General features: G+C 40.8%; 1 long non-coding RNA gene across 1 annotated transcript in view; it reads right to left on the bottom strand.

Moving 5' to 3' along the window:
• Positions 1-17,088, bottom strand: part of LOC126284741 (uncharacterized) — a 587,812-nt gene that overhangs the window by 207,933 nt on the left and 362,791 nt on the right. Inside the window, exon 2 of the long non-coding RNA XR_007551546.1 lies at positions 16,198-16,325. This is a non-coding gene — a long non-coding RNA (uncharacterized LOC126284741). The remainder of the gene's footprint in view (positions 1-16,197; positions 16,326-17,088) is intronic.

Raw genomic sequence — 17,088 nt, 5'->3', positions numbered from 1 at the left:
GTGTTTTTTCCAACTACTGTGCAGGGGAACAGTAGCACAGTCACAGACAATATTTTTATTCATTCTTCATTACTAGATGGGCATTCTGTTAGTAAAAGGGTGAATGGCCTTCCAGACCATGATGCACAAATTTTAACACTAAAAGGTTTTTGTACTCTAACCAATGTCGTATTTAATTACAAACTACGTAGGAAAGTTAATCCAACAGCAATAGAGAGTTTTTCAAAACTTGTCAAGGAACAAGAGTGGCAAGATGTTTATAGTGCCAATAATATAGATGACAAATACAATGCTTTCCATAACACATTTCTCATGCTATTTGAGAGTTGCTTCCCATTACAACATTCTAAACGGGGTACTAGCAGTAATGGACATCCCGGTTCGCTGACTAGTGGGATGAGAATATCAAATGGAATAAAGCGGGAATTATATCAAAATGTTAGAAGTAGTCACAATCAAGCTACAGTAGTCCATTACAAACTGTATTGTAAGGTGCTTAAAATGTTATTAGCAAGGCAAAAAGTATGTGGTATGTAAATGGAATAGCTAATTCACAGGATAAAACTAAAGCCATATGTTCAGTTGTGAAGGAAGTGTCTGGTAAGCAGCACAAGGTTGACGATATCAAGTTAGTTTGAAGTAATAATATTTCTGTTACTGATAAATTAGATATATGTACAGTATTTAACAACCATTTTCTGAGCATTGCTGGTGAATCAAATAAAAATTTAGTATCTACAGGAAGTCATATAAACTTCTTAGCAAATGCCTTTTCGAGATTGAAGTCTGAGATACTCCTCTGTGATACAGACAAGAGGCAGAGTCACACAATAATCAAATAACTGAAGACTAAGGACTCGCATGGTTATGATGGAGTGTCTAGTAGAATATTAAAGTACTGTGCTGTACATGTTAGCCCTGTATTTTGCCATATTTGTAATTTCTCCTTTAGGAATGGTCAGTTTCCTGAGCGATTAAAATACTCAGTAGTAAAGCCGCTTTATAAAAAGGGAGAAAGGGATAATGTAGATAATTTTAGACCTATTTGTATGCCATCAGTGTTTGCAAAAGTTATCGAAAAGGCTGCGTATGTAAGGTTTATTGATCATTTTATATCACACGATTTGCTATCAAATGTACAGTTCGGCTTTAGAAGTCGTTTGACAACTGAAAATGCTATATTCTCTTTTCTCTGTGAGGTACTGGATGGGCTAAACAAAACGTTTCGAACGCTTGGCGTATTTTTTGATTTAACAAAGGCATTTGACTGTGTTGATCACACAATACTGCTCCAGAAGTTGGACCACTACGGTATAAGGGGAGTAGCTCAGAATTGGTTCATCTCTTACTTTAGCAACAGACAGCAAAAGGTCATTATTCACTATGTTGATAACGGCTGTGATGTGGGATCTGAGTGGGGTACTGCCCCAGGGATCAGCGTTGGGGATGCTCCTGTTCCTTATCTATATAAATGATATGCCCTCTAGTATTACGGGTAACTGTAAAATATTTCTGTTTGCTGATGACACTAGCTTGGTAGTAAGGGATGTTGTGTGCAACATTGACTCGGTTTCAAGTAGACCAGTACATGACCTCAGTTCATGGCTTGTAGAAAATAAACTAACGTTAAATCACAGTAAGACTCAGTTTTTACAGTTCCTAACACACAATTCAACAAAACCTGACGTTTTAATATCACAGAACGGACATATGATTAGTGAAACTGAACAATTCAAATTCGAAGGTGTTCAGATAGATAGTAAGCTGTCGTGGAAAGTCCACGTTGAGGTTCTTGTTCAAAGACTTAATACTGCCATTTTCACTATTCGAATGGTATCGAAAGTGAGTGATATTTCGACACATAAATTAGTCTACTTTGCTTATTTTCATTCACTTATGTCGTATGGTATTACGTTTTGGGGTAACTCTTCCCATTCTAGAAGGATAATTTTGGCTCAGAAACGGGCGGTTCGGGCAATAAGTGGTGTGAGTTCACGAACCTCTTGTCGACCTCTTTTCACAAGTCTGGGTATTTTGACATTGGCCTCTCAATATGTATATTCCTTATTGTCGTTTCTTGTTACCAATATTAGTTTATTTCCAAGAATAAGCAGCTTTCACTCGGTTAATACTCGGCAGAAATCAAACCTCCATTTGGATCGGACTTCCTTAACTCTTGTGCAAAAAGGTGTGCAGTGTACTGCTGCATCCATTTTCAATAAGCTGCCACTCGAATTCAAAAATCTTAGCAGCAATCTACGCGCTTTCAAATAGAAACTGAAGAGTTCCCTCATGGGTCACTCCTTCTATTTGTCGAGGAGTTCCTTGAAAAATTAAGATGATTCTCATAGTAATGCTGATAGCGTTTGCTTAAACTTACGGACTGATTTTCTTTCAGGTTCATGAACATTTATTGTTATCTGTTATTACTTTTTATGTTGTAAGATCATGTACTGACACGTGCCATGACCTTCGAGATTTGCTCCTCAATTTGGTCCTACGGAACTTGACATTTAATTAAATAAATTAATAAATACGGGATGGTCAGAGGCGAGCTCACCATGAGGGACGGGTGTTTTTCTGCTGTGCTCATTCGTGGCTATCCTCGCCTCCATGGTAGTAGACTGCAGCGGCTTTCCTGTGATTAAGAGAGTGAGTCTATTAAATTTTGTTTCTGTGAGACTTGTCCACTGGAACTTTTACTCTCATATTCCGTGTGCATGAATTTTATTTATCTTATTGTAATATTTTACTAGCCCGTAATTGATGTCAAGTGTTCTTGGAAGGAGAAGGTCACTGTAATTCAGATTGGTGTTTAAAGGAAATTTAAAGCCTCGTACATATCTGCGGCACGAGTCACAAATTACAATCGTAAATTCGAGCCTGTGCCTAATTACTTCAGTGTGATGAACTGTCATGTCGGAGTTGGCTTTGGTTTGCCATATCGGCACTAAACTGTGTAACGCGCCTACTGTGCCCTAATTCGTCAATGTATGTTTAAAGGGCGATTAACCACAGTAAACTGTTTCCCTTAAAATGTCAGCCTTAAATTAATATAAATCTAGGTTCTATTTTGCTACAGTGGCTGAATGATAAGTGATTAGTGTAATACAGTGGCTCACGTGGTAACCAGTCTGTTTCAGCATACACGGTATACCGGTGTCTCAAGGTTTCTCCGCAGTGTTTACTTGATTATGAGGTACTAAACCGATTGTAGAAGGGTTTCTATGCCTCCATCATATAAATCGTCAGATAAAAATTCACTCTTTCAGTTGTAATTTTGATTTAGGGCTTCATCTAAAAAAAAAAAAAATACCTTCCTTGGTGTTTGCAGGTTCAAATGGCTCTGAGCAATATAGGACTGAGCATCTATGGTCATCAGTCCCCTAGAACTTCTTAAACCTAACTAACCTAAGGACATGACACAACACCCAGTCATCACGAGGCAGAGAAAATCCCTGACCACGCCGGGAATCGAACCCGGGAACCCGGGCGTGGAAAGCGAGAACGCTACCGCACGACCACGAGCTGCGGACAGGTGTTTGCAGGCTCTGGTTTGGCAGTTAGTCTGGTAATTTCTATTTAAAGGATACCAGTTTCGATCTCGTGGAGTGGCTGGCGTTAGTGTATCTGTATGGGAAGGGATCACTTGGTACTGCCTATGTAGTAGTACATATCTTAAGGTAACTATTCCGTACTGCAGGAACGCGTCACCGAGATTTCTGTAATGGGTCATCGGTGGCGGGGTTCATACTAAAGCGGCTCACTCAACCATAGACTGTGGGCCGAGGCGCGTGCCGTCCTGTCGCTTAAGCACGGCCATCGTGTCCGCTATCATGGCATTCTGCTATGGCCGAGGCGGGGCGCCACGCACAGTTCCGCTCACTTACATTGTGGACAAGTTATCATGTTTTGGACATAATGGTTTTCTATACATTCCACGAGTGTTAGCACTCAGTGCTTCCTGAGGTCTCTGTGGAATAGCCTGTGTAAGTGAGTCCACAGTCATTCTTATTGCAGTTCAATAGCGACTTAAGTTTATTTGTAGTAAATTAATACTTCTTTGAAAATATACCTGGATATTTTCTCTAAGGTAGGGGAATTTAAATTAATTCTTTGTGATTTAAAAATTCTGTGTAAATTATTACTCATTTAAAACAAAACGAAAATGTCTGTTTTAAAGACTTTGTTGAAGAACAGTTCATGTCTATTGTTATTTCAAAGTAAGTTTTGAAATTTGTACTGTGCATTATTAGGGACTGTATGTTCTCTTTATCCAGGGTTATATGAATTTCGGTAGTTCATGAGTTCTACGCTATTTTTCCTGTTAAAATTCTTAATCATTTCTATTATAAACGATCATGAAACATTTCTTAAAGTAATTTTTAATTGAGGTAATTGCTCCGTTCGATACAGTGTACGTATTATATCAAATTTTACTAAAATTTTATGTAATTCGTAACGAAAATTGGCTCCTAAATTATATGTGTTAAAGCAGTGAATGAGGCATTTGACACCCCTCAGACCCAGTCCTTCCCGTAAGGTATTGTTGCCACTTAAGTGACCGTAATTTCCTATTTCCAACACCTCACGAGTTAGAACGAGGTCGTGTAATAAGGCTACCAGAAGCTGGATCAAGAAGACAGGGCTCCGAACGGCCAAATGGCACTGCCAGTGTCCAGCGTATGACTCTCGCATATCTTACAGCATCTGCAGCTGCAGTTTACACCACAGTGACATAATAAACTGTTATAAATCGGTTACTATAAGGACAGCTCCGAGCCAGACGCCCTATAGAGTGCGTTCCACTGACCCCAAACCACCTCCATTTGCGACTTCATTGGGGTCAAACGAGAGCCCATTGGAGATAGGGGTGGAGGTCTGTTGTGTTTTCTGATGAAAGCTGGTTCTGCCTCAGTGACAACGATGGCTGTGTGTCGGTTAGGTGGCCGCTGGAGGGTTTGCAACCAACCTGTCTTAGTGCCAGATACACTGGATCTTCATCTGAAGCTATGATCTTGGGTCCGATTGCCTATAACATCAGGAGCACTTTCGCAGATATCCCACGCACCCTGAATCCAAATTTGTACGTCAGTCCGGTGATTAGGTCTGTTGTGCTGTCATTCATGAGCGGCAGAGCGAGAGGTTTTTCCGTCAGGATAACACTAGCCCACATACCGTTGTTGTAACCCAATATACACTACAGAAGTCGACATGTTGCCTTGGTCTGGCCGATCACCAGATCAGTTTCCAGTCGAGCACATGTGGGACATCATCCGATGATAAATCCAGCGTCATCCACAAAGAACATTAACCATCACTGTAATGAACAAGTGCAACAGCCATGGAACTACATCCTCCAAACTGAAATCCGGCATCTATACAACACTATGTAAGCACGTTCGCACGCTTGCATTCAACATTCTGGAGGTCACACAGGCTATTAATGTACCAGCGTTTCACATTTGCAATGGCTTATCTCGCTTTTACACTAACCTATCATCTTACAATGTTAATCACTGACATATGCTACCTAGATAAGTGTGTTCCAGAAATTTCAATATTCTACACTATTTATTTTTTATTGTGACTTTTTTTTCGTCGGTGTATACTGAAATGATTCCCGTAATGGACTATCACCTCAGAAAGCACTCCACAAATTACGATGTGTGGACAGTGGAATAATGTGATTGCTGAGCAGACAGTTTTGTGCGTACAACGCAGATAGTGAATGTAAGGGGCGTATAGATCAAAACGATTTTCGTTGTAACATATTCTAACAGTACCTGTGAATGTTTGGGCAAGGGAGAACAGGTCTACTCAGCAGACGGTTAAACTGCAAATGTATCTCTGGTCACGGTTTAACATCTCATAAGATAATAGTTAGAAAGCTACGATGTTTGGACAGTTGAGTAACGTGCTTACCAAGGGAACACTTTTCGATGCATAGCGTGAACGATGAATATAAATCTATTGAAGTGCTGCTCGCCACAAAGTATGTTGGAAGAGTGGTATTAAATATTTAGTCCGCAGTCACGTCGGGAAGGATCACGCTGCGTGAAACATCCTTACATTTCCGACTGCAGATACTTCAGTCAAGGAGGAGACTGTAGGTAATTCACTTTCTACTTCATGTACATAGAAATGGTTATTTTCAAGGGGACAAGTCCGGCGACAGATCTTAATAAGGATTACAAGAATATGGTTTATGGGGCCGCCAACATGGGGTGCTGACACTGCCTTTCCCATAGCTTAGTCTTTCTTCATTGGACAATACGGCTGTTACGCAAGCCTACTCCCGTAAATTAGTTTCAAAAACAGTCGTGTAACAAACATATAATTTCATTGCTGAAGTTACTTTTACAACTTCTAAGTGTTGTTACTCCTTTCACGTACCTAAATTTCCAGTAATTTAAAAATGTTAAACTGAGATTAACTTCTTTTATTAAATGCTTCAATCACCTCGAGAGTTCGAAGATCTAACGCACCATTTGGGCAGAACTGGATCTATATCCCTCAGGAGCACATCCAACAATTCTATTAACTGCTTGTATAAGGACAGATTTGGGACGACGCGTTACTGACTTGCTCGATTTATGTACCTCTTTCTCTTGACTAAATCATCCAATTTTTCTCAAATTGTGATTATTTGTATGTCTCTACGTATATATCACATGTACCGAAATCCGTCCCGTTCTGGCCATTCCCTTGTGGTTCGTGTTCACATTTGTTAATACCTTATCTTTTCAGGTGGTCTACATTCTAGTAGTATTTATATGTCTTATACATTCGACTGAAGTATTTCTTTATTTTATGTTTCCTTCATCCTACATATTAATGTATAACTGCAGTGTCTGAGTTATTTCTTTCCTTCTCGTGCTTATCCAGATGCAATGTCGAACGTTGTGCTGTTATGGGCAGTGTTCTAGTAAAATACACGTGTCGTATACTGTGTGCCAATAAGCCAGTTGGCCACCTCCAGTCAGGAAAGAGAACATGGATTTTCTTTGGTGAGACCTTTAAACTGCCTTAAAAGTTGACTGCAATTTCTTTATACCACAGTACACGTCATACTATACTATTACAGAACCATTCTCGGATCTTACTTACTTTTTTAAAGAAAATTATTGATTGTTTCAATGCGAGTTAGTGCAATAATGATTCAATCCTGAGAACAATCAGGCTTTTATGTTTTTAGTCATTAGAAACGTATCTGTTTTTTTTATTTTTAATACTTTTTGTTCAAACTTTGCTTCAGTTTGGAAGTTCAGCTATTTTTATTGTTAGGGTTGAGTATGTATACCGTCATGTTTGATATAAATATTATTAGGGAGGATCACTTTCGCTACATAGTGCACAGTATCAGTTTGTGCATCATTAACGTAAGAAATTTCGTTGTCATTATATGAAAATCAAACAATACGATTAAAAAGAAACAGACAGCTTTTGCTGAATAGCTTCCGCGCATCTGTAGTGTTGCTGTACTCGCGCTACTACAAACAGATTATGGTGCCGCTTTCATCATCAATACAGGGACAGATTTTGTGCATAGGCTATCGCCTGTGTTGTCACTCTTACGTTACGGATGGTTTGAAAATGGACATAGATGTTCGAAACCAGCCACCAACAATAAATAAGAAAATACTTCTTAATGCATCTTATGACGGAATTGCAACCATTAATTTCGATTACAAAACAAGATGCGGACCTGTTTCTAACTTGCACCGTGCCGCGAGTTTGTAAGGTAAATTTTGTCTCGTATATACACTCCTGGAAATTGAAATAAGAACACTGTGAATTCATTGTCCCAGGAAGGGGAATCTTTATTCACACATTCCTGGGGTCAGGTACATCACATGATCACACTGACAGAACCACAGGCACATAGACACAGGCAACAGAGCATGCACAATGTCGGCACTAGTACAGTATATCCACCTTTCGCAGCAATACAGGCTGCTATTCTCCCATGGAGACGATCGTAGAGATGCTGGATGTAGTCCTGTGGAACGGCTTGCCATGCCATTTCCACCTGGCGCCTCAGTTGGACCAGCGTTCGTGCTGGACGTGCAGACCGCGTGAGACGACGCTTCATCCAGTCCCAAACATGCTCAAATGGGGGACAGATCCGGAGATCTTGCTGGCCAGGGTTGTTGACTTACACCTTCTAGAGCATGTTGGGTGGCACGGGATACATGCGGACGTGCATTGTCCTGTTGGAACAGCAAGTTCCCTTGCCGGTCTAGGAATCGTAGAACGATGGGTTCGATGACGGTTTGTATGTATCGTGTACTATTCAGTGTCCCCTCGACGATGACCAGAGGTGTATGGAAAGTGTAGGAGATCGCTCCCCACACCATGATGCAGGGTGTTGGCCCTGTGTGCCTCGGTCGTATGCAGTCCTGATTGTGGCGCTCACCTGCACGGCGCCAAACACGCATACGACCATCATTGGCACCAAGGCAGAAGCGACTCTCATCGCTGAAGACGACACGTCTCCATTCGTCCCTCCATTCACGCCTGTCGCGACACCACTGGAGGCGGGCTGCGCGATGTTGGGGCGTGAGCGGAAGACGGCCTAACGGTGTGCGGGACCGTAGCCCAGCTTCATGGAGACGGTTGCGAATGGTCCTCGCCGACACCCCAGGAGCAACAGTGTCCCTAATTTGCTGGGAAGTGGCGGTGCGGTCCCCTACGGCACTGCGTAGGATCCTACGGTCTTGGCGTGCATCCGTGCGTCGCTGCCGTCCAGTCCCAGCTCGACGGGCACGTGCACCTTCCGCCGACCACTGGCGACAACATCGATGTACTGTGGAGACCTCACGCCCCACGTGTTGAGCAATTCGGCGGTACGTCCACCCGGCCTCCCGCATGCCCACTATACGCCCTCGCGCAAATTCCGTCAACTGCACATACGGTTCACGTCCACGCTGTAGCGGCATGCTACCAGTGTTAAAGACTGCGATGGAGCTCCGTATGCCACGGCAAACTGGCTGACACTGACGGCGGCGGTGCACAAATGCTGCGCAGTTAGCGCCATTCGACGGCCAACACCGCGGTTCCTGGTGTGTCCGCTGTGCAGTGCGTGTGATCATTGCTTGTACAGCCCTCTCGCAGTGTCCGGAGCAAGTATGGTGGGTCTGACACACCGGTGTCAATGTGTTCTTTTTTCCATTTCCAGGAGTGTAGCTGTGTATGCCTACTTAACCAGAAACGCTACACGATCAATGAAATCTCTGTCTTCGCGTATACTTCCTCTCGCTGATCGAAAAACACAATAATTATATCATTGTGTTTTGAACGATTGTACTGGCAAAGTCTGAACATTTGTTACGCTTGATTAAGTCACTATTTTGTCTCAGGAATAAATAAAAAACTACGCCCGAAAGGCCTTGAAAGGCCCAACGGCACCGACCGGCCGCCAAGTCATCCTCAGCCCACAGGCGTAACTGGATGCGGATATGGAGTGGCATGTGGTCAGCACACCGCTCTCCCAGCCGTGTGTCTGCTTACGAGACCGGAGCCGCTACTTCTCAATCAAGTAGCTCCTCAGTTTGCCTCACAAGGGCTGACTGCACCTCACTTGCCAACTGCGCTCGGCAGACCGGATGCTCACCCATCCAAGTGCTAGCCCAGGCCGACAGCACTTAACTTCGGTGATCTGACGGGAACCGGTGTTACCATTGCGGCAAAGCCGTTGGCACCAGTAGCAAAGAAAACTAGAAAATATTATGTGCCGATCAGTGCAAAATCATTAACCTTATTATTCTTTGAGCAGCTACATTACTCGTAATAGGTTTTATGTTACAATGTAGCATTTTTTTTTCGATGTCAGTAAAGACGTAGAGGGGCTGCTGCATTCTAATTCATATCTGTTTCTAAATAAATCGTAGTAATTGTTTTTGTATTACAATTTACTTTATACTTTATTTCGTAAAAGATTAAATTTTACTGTTCCTATTCATTATAATATTGTGAAAAATAACTAAAATTCATTTTGTTACAATATAAACACCAAGGACATCAGCTACCATAGTTACGGAAGCAACCACCATATGAGCAGCAACAATTTTCTCGAGTTCACTAAGCCCCGAAATAAAGTACTGAAAACCACGCGGAGCGCTATTCTGTCCGCGACTGGCACTTGCAACGTATTGAGGGCATTGCACAGGAGCCGTTCGTCGTTAATTACAACAGGGAAACCTGAAATTTTGGTTATCATCTGAGTTTGTGCTCAAGCGTGCAATTCATGTCGTGTTTCCACATTTCTGTGCAGCCTCTTGACGAGACATCACGAAAGATCGTCGACGTATATAAACACTCCTGTGCAGGAGGAAAGCCTTCTGCAGCCTGTCGAAGGACGTTCCAGTGTCGGCACACAGCACGTCATCGTAGGGTGCGATACATCTCATTGTGACGTAGCACTGGTAAGCAGAAATCTGTCTTTCCCTACACTGACGTAGTTCATCAATCGGTCTCATCTTCATTACGAACAGTGTCCCCCACCTACCTAGAATCAAGGACAGGAAGATGTCTTCCGATATGAATTTCTTTTTCACATCCCGCCAATGTCTGGTTTGCTTTCTTCGTCCTGTTTGCAAATGAGGAAGCGCTGGAATAAGAATTTTTCACAAGCAATACTTGTTTTCAACTGAATTCCATTTCACGGCAACAAAGTGGACGAATTTGAAGTCGCGAAGAGCGCTCCATTCATATTGTAAAAAGTGTATAAGAATATCAAACACTATCAAATTAGTAGTAATCATCTGCAGAGCTACATAATACGACAGAGCGCGATAGCGGTCTTAGCTGAGAGTAAACGTCAAATGTAAGATTCGGGTGAACATGAAGAGCGTGTTACCCTATCTTGTGTTCATGATAAATACAAAAGAACTCTTTTTAACCTCAGGGACTGTACCGGGCTTTCCATTGATTAGACTGCTGTTTAGAAGGAGGTACCAGAGCCAGAAAACCAAAATGAAATCGAGGACGACTTGCGGAAGACCGACACTGGTTGCAGGAACGGTCAGTTGATCCGCAACATAAATCAATGTAGCGTGTTGCGTATAGCTAGGAGTAAAGACACACTGTTGCTTGATTACTCGCATGCGGTCTTAGTGGGAAAGAATTCACAGGCCTCAAATTCTGCGTGGTGACAGTTGATCGTGATGGATATATTAGTTTCAGCTCCAGTCTGCACTTAATCATTTGGTCCATAAAAGCTCATGATACAATCATAGTAACTAAAATTAAAATGTTTGAAACTCAAAATATAATATGTTCAGCTCAAGTACGAATTTAACCAGTATTAAATTCTATTAACACTATAACAGATCTAAGACGTAATTTCTAAAACTGTTTCACCTGAGCTATACTCATAGTAAAGGTGAAAAACAAATGCAGCAGTCTGTCAAGCGAGAAATGGATCACCGTTGCTGTATCATGCATATACCAAACCCTGTGAAACGCTATTCAACGTGTCCATAATGTGTTCAAAATGGAAAAACAAGTATTTATGACAGTATGACCAGCTTACCTTTAAATATGACACTGGTGTACGAAGAGAAATGTTTCGAGCTTAAAGGATTTATTATTTTGTACAACAAAAAAAAGGTGCAAATGGCTCTGAGCACTATGGGACTTGACAGAAGAGGTCGTCAGTCCCCTAGAACTTAGAACTACTTAAACCTAACCAACCTAAGGACATCACACACATACATGCCAGAGGCAGGATTCGAACCTGCGACTGTAGCAGTCGCACGGTTCCAGACTGAAGTGCCTAGAACCGCTCGGCCACTCCGACCGGCTTTTGTACAACAATCAAAATTTAGTCGGCAGACTGACGTAAAATATGGAACGGTATGATGTCAACTGAATACGAGCGAACACACGACGCCAGTCCTGACGTAAATGAACTTGAAATAAGCTGCTAGTTACTTTTCTTCTGAGCTGATTTCACGGATGTTAATGTTGATAAAACAGATTTGAGTATTAGTGATGTTTACGAAAAATTTGGTGTTGTACTGTACTTGCGAGGAGGAAGTTTGATTTCCTTCATCGGGGTGCAAACAGATAACAATCCTAATAGGAAAAACTACAACAGCTTGAGATGTGTTAAAAAATGAAAGAATTCCCGTTCTATTGGAGAGCTTTCACCGCTTACTGTGAGATGACAAGAGTCATGGAATAGCGATATCCACAGGTACAACTATGGCGGTAATATCGGCAATATAGCACACACAAGGAATGAAAGGACAGTACATTGGCACAGCTGTCATTTGATACTCAGGTAATTCACGTGAAAATGTCTCTGATATTATAATGGCCGCGGCACGGGAATTAACATACTTTGAACGCGGAATAGCAGTTGGAGCTAGATGCATAGGGCATTCCATGTCAGAAATCGTTAGAGAAATCAATATTCCGAGAGCTACAGTCTCAAGAACATGCCGACATGGATGACAATGCGCCATGTAACCGAGCCACACATTTTCGGAATTATGGAAGGTTACAGAAGCAGCATGCCACAATATCTCTGCTGGGGACTTACAATAATTTGTTGACTCCATGTCACGTCGAGTTGCTGCAATAGAGCAGGAAAAAGGAGGTCCGTCACGATATTAGGAGGTGTCCCTGAATTTTGTCACCTCAGTGTATGATGAATTCTCCTACTTTTAATGACGTTGCGAAAAGTATTCGGGTACAGACGCTTTGACTTTGTTCCTTCTCTTGCACAAATTATGCATTTAGCCTGAGAACATGTACACCTAAATAAACAGACATATGTAAATAATCATACTAATATTTTAGGTTTCTGTGAATACCCAGTCCTGGAACTCTGTACTCACCCGTAATACTGTGACTTTGCCCTTTTCAATACAGAAGAAACGTACAGTCACGAAAAACAAAAAATCATACCGTTGTCGTAGACTTTGACCAAATTTTACGCATAACTGTAGCAGTTCACAGTTTCGTAACTTAGCCACTGGATTCACTCTACCAGACGTATTTCCCTAATTTTTATCGCTAGTTTTTGCGTTACTGATCTGTCTTCTATATTTGTTTAAATGAAACATCTCGTTATCTTCCTTGTGTAAGAATACTGATGAAGTGAACTGTGTAGCTCAATAGGCATTTTGTAAAGGGTCATACACTGTATTCTGTTCTGGTACCGAAACAATTTTTCGACTACAGAGGTCACAAGCAAATCCCTTCCCAAACTATTGTTTCATTCAGCATGTAACACTTTTAATAAGAAGATGAGTAACTGACTGTAAAACTCAACGTCTAGTCAGATGCTTAACATGAGGTTGACTCACAGTTTAAGGAAGATATGGAGAGCAATACGCGGCTAAACTGCATTTATTTTAGCTGGGACACTACTATATACAAAACAATGATCTGACTGGTGGATTTAAAACTCTATAGAAGTATGGAGAAACTGGTATAAAACGACTTCTGGGAAGATCAATTTGGATTTCGGGGAAATGTAGCAACACTCGAGGCAATACTGATCCTACGACTTATCTTAGAAGATAGGTTGAGGAAAGACAAACTAACGTTTACAACTTTTATGGCTTAGAGAAAGATTTCAACAATATTGACTGAAATATTCTCATTTAGATTCTGAAGGTAGCAAAGGTAAAACACAGGGAGCGAAAGGCTGTTTACAACTTGTATAGAAACCAGGTGTCAGTTAGAAGAATCGAGGGGTATGAAGCGGAAGCTGTGGTTGAGAGACGAGTGAGACAGGCTCGTTGCCTACGCTCAATGTTATTCAATATATACACTGAGCAAGCATGAAAGGAAACCAGAGAAAAATTTGGAGTAGGAATGAAAGATCAGGGTGAAGATTTAAGAAGTTTGAGGTTTTCCGATGACGCTGTAATTCAGTCAGAGACAACAAAAGACTTCGAAGAGCACTAGAAAGGAATGGAGAGTGTGTTGAGAGGACATACGACATACGTCAATAAAAGCAAAATGATGATAATGGAATGTTGTCCAATTAAATTAGGTGACAATGAGAGAATTAGATTAGAAAACGAGATATTAAAAGCAGTAGATGAGTTTTTCTACTTGGTAGTAAAATAAATGGTAATAGCTGATGTTCAGAGCATATAAAATGTACACTGGCCAGGGCAACAAATGCCCATCTGACGAAGAGGAATACAGATTTATATGTTAAGAAGTCTTAACTAAAGGTACGTGTATGGAGTGTAGCCATGTATGGAAGTGAAACATAGACGGTAAGCTGCTCAAACCAAGACACAATAGGGGCTCTTGAAACGTGTTGCTATAGAATAATGTTGAAGATTAGGTGGGTAGATCATGTAACTCATGAAGAGGTACTGAACAGAACTGGGAAAACAAGAAATTTGTTGCGCAACTTGACTAAAAGAAGGGAGTGCATGATAGGACACATTCTGAGACATGAAGCAGATTCAGAAGGACGTACATTGCAGCAGTTATTGGGAAATGAAGAGGCGTGCACATAACAGAATAGCACGGAGAGCTGCACCATACCATTCGTTCTACTGCAGACCATAACAACAAAACTGACACTACAAAGCAGACATGCACATAAACACACACAGACACACACACACACACACACACAAATGTAAAGTTCACACAGTTAAGGAGAATGTAAATGCTTTGTTTATTGTAAGTGTGTGGAAGACTACCAACCATTCGCCTTTGCTGTAGTAATTTGAAAACATTTTAACTTTTAGTTTCACAATTTACATACAAATCCATTTCCTAATTTTTTGCTGCGTATGAGACATTCCGTACAATTCGCTCCCCATCAATGTCGATGTCGCAGCATCAATATGACTGCCAAGGATTCCATCGAGATATCGTGAAGTATCGACATCTATCGACGCAACGTCAGAGATCTCAGCAGCAGGTAATGTTTGACTCATAAGCTCTCTCAGCGTTTCGCATTTGTTGCAGTATAGCACCAGGTATATACTTTCCCTGTGTCAAGGTCCAAAAGATCAGCAAAAAAACTATTGTTAAATATGAGAGGCCGATAGTGTCCGGGTGATGTATGTGGTGAACTGTATTCCACCTGGATCCTTGACCAACGTTGTTATACTCGTTGCAGCAGCTTAATACTCAATCACACAACTGTTTATGTTTGTAAGATTAGTTGGATAGCGTCATATTTTAAAGCCAAAAGCAAAATTCTGTTATTAAAAAGCCAGATTCAATGCATGTGCGTTGCTGCGATGTGTCAGGGCGAGATACTTCAACCAAAAAAAATTCGGAATAGCTTCATATAAACGATGTCAAAAACTGCGTTATGAACTGTATCGCGCTGTGTGGGACACTTCACGGATATCAATCGTTTTGACGCACTTTCTTTGAGTATATTATTTATTTGTTATTCAGTCGGACTATGTAAAACCTATAGCTGGCACCATGCCATATTGAGTGTCTTTCGTATCAACTTTTAAGTTTATAGCACTGTGATCTGATTTTAGTTTTTAATGTGAAACTTATATATATATATATATATATATATATATATATATATATATATATATATATATATATATATATATAAGCTGTCCAATTAAGTGTAGTTCTTATTTTCATTTTTTGTCACCGGATTATCATCGGAAAGCGCCTATCTTCAGCGACGTCTATGGTACGGAGGACAAAATACATTTGCAATATATTTCGCACGAGTTAATACAACGTATTTTTTCACGTATCGCAATTTTTCTCGCCTTATACTTAGTGTATTAGCGAATATAAAATACAGATGCTGATATCATTCATGTAATAATCTAATTACATGACCATGATTATCAGAATATAAATTTTAACGTTGCGCAATTAACAAGAGCACTGTGGTTTACTCGTACATATAAGGAATATGAGTGAGTTGTTGATACCATAGATTATATAATTTAGTTTCTCATTTCCTTAGTCTGTATAGTTGAAATATGTAAGACATAGAAATGTTCTTAATGACTAGAGGCTTGCAGGAATATTAGTGGAAATTACCATAGCTTTTTGTCTTATTTTTCGTTCTGTTCGTTCAAAATACGGACAGGAGTTTTCCCATATATAATGAAATTTCTGTGTATTAGATTGAATGTTTTTATGTGCCGAAAACGCTATCTCTATGTTTTCTTATTGTTCGAGAGGCGAGGATATTAGCTAGTGGAAGCAGTACTGACTTACTGTTGAAGCAGTGGTCCTTCCTCACGGGATGAGGAGCGAGCGGCCGTCGAAGCGATCACAAGCGGTGGTCAACGCCGGTACAGCAGTAGCGCGTTCATGCTGTCCCCGCCGGGGATGGAGAGGGAGTCCTGGAACACAAGACAGATCTCATGCTGCATTGCAAACTCCACCTGTCACAGGGTCTAACCAACTCAAATGAGCGATTTTATGTAAATAACTGTAGACGGCAGATGAACAAATATTTTATGTTCTGTGGTATCCACTTGAGCTCCTTCTGAAGTAAATCTAGGCTTTTACGAGACAATGAAATTTGTAATAATAAATCCTCGAAACACCAGTTTAATAATAACCCGTTACAAAAGTTAATGAAGTGCTTACAAAAGTGACAGAAGGCTGGATGGTCCCACTGGTAGCCAGTCTCTATTCTAAAACTTCCTTCGGTTCTTTAGTTGACTACTGAACATGGTTGCTAATGTCGAGTGTCCTCAGGTGTATAGATAACTACATAAGTTTCGTAGTCCATTAAAATGCAATTAAGTTCAGTTATACCGCTTTCTGGAACGTCTAGTCCCCAAACATTGACCAGCATGATATAAATACACATTCCTGCATAAATATGATATAAAATATCAAATACTCCCCGTAAGTGAAAAAGCGTTGTCATATACAGAGATGAATGGATATTAACAGCTGAGCTGGCCATTTTGCGGTTCTCAACTCCTTTTTATTATACAACCCTTACAACAATATATAACTTTATCACTTTTACAATCAAGGTCTTGTACCCTATTTCGTCATATTATTAATATGCATAAGTGTAACAGAGAAGAAATTTAAAAACAAATAGCGTCGATCGTTGACATCATAATTCTGCCAGAAACTTCAAAGGCA

The sequence above is a fragment of the Schistocerca gregaria genome, chromosome 8 (assembly GCF_023897955.1).
Source record: "Schistocerca gregaria isolate iqSchGreg1 chromosome 8, iqSchGreg1.2, whole genome shotgun sequence".
Classification (NCBI taxonomy): Eukaryota; Metazoa; Arthropoda; class Insecta; order Orthoptera; family Acrididae; genus Schistocerca; species Schistocerca gregaria.
Note: the sequence above shows the minus strand (reverse complement) of the source record. Positions and strands in the feature narration are given on the sequence as shown.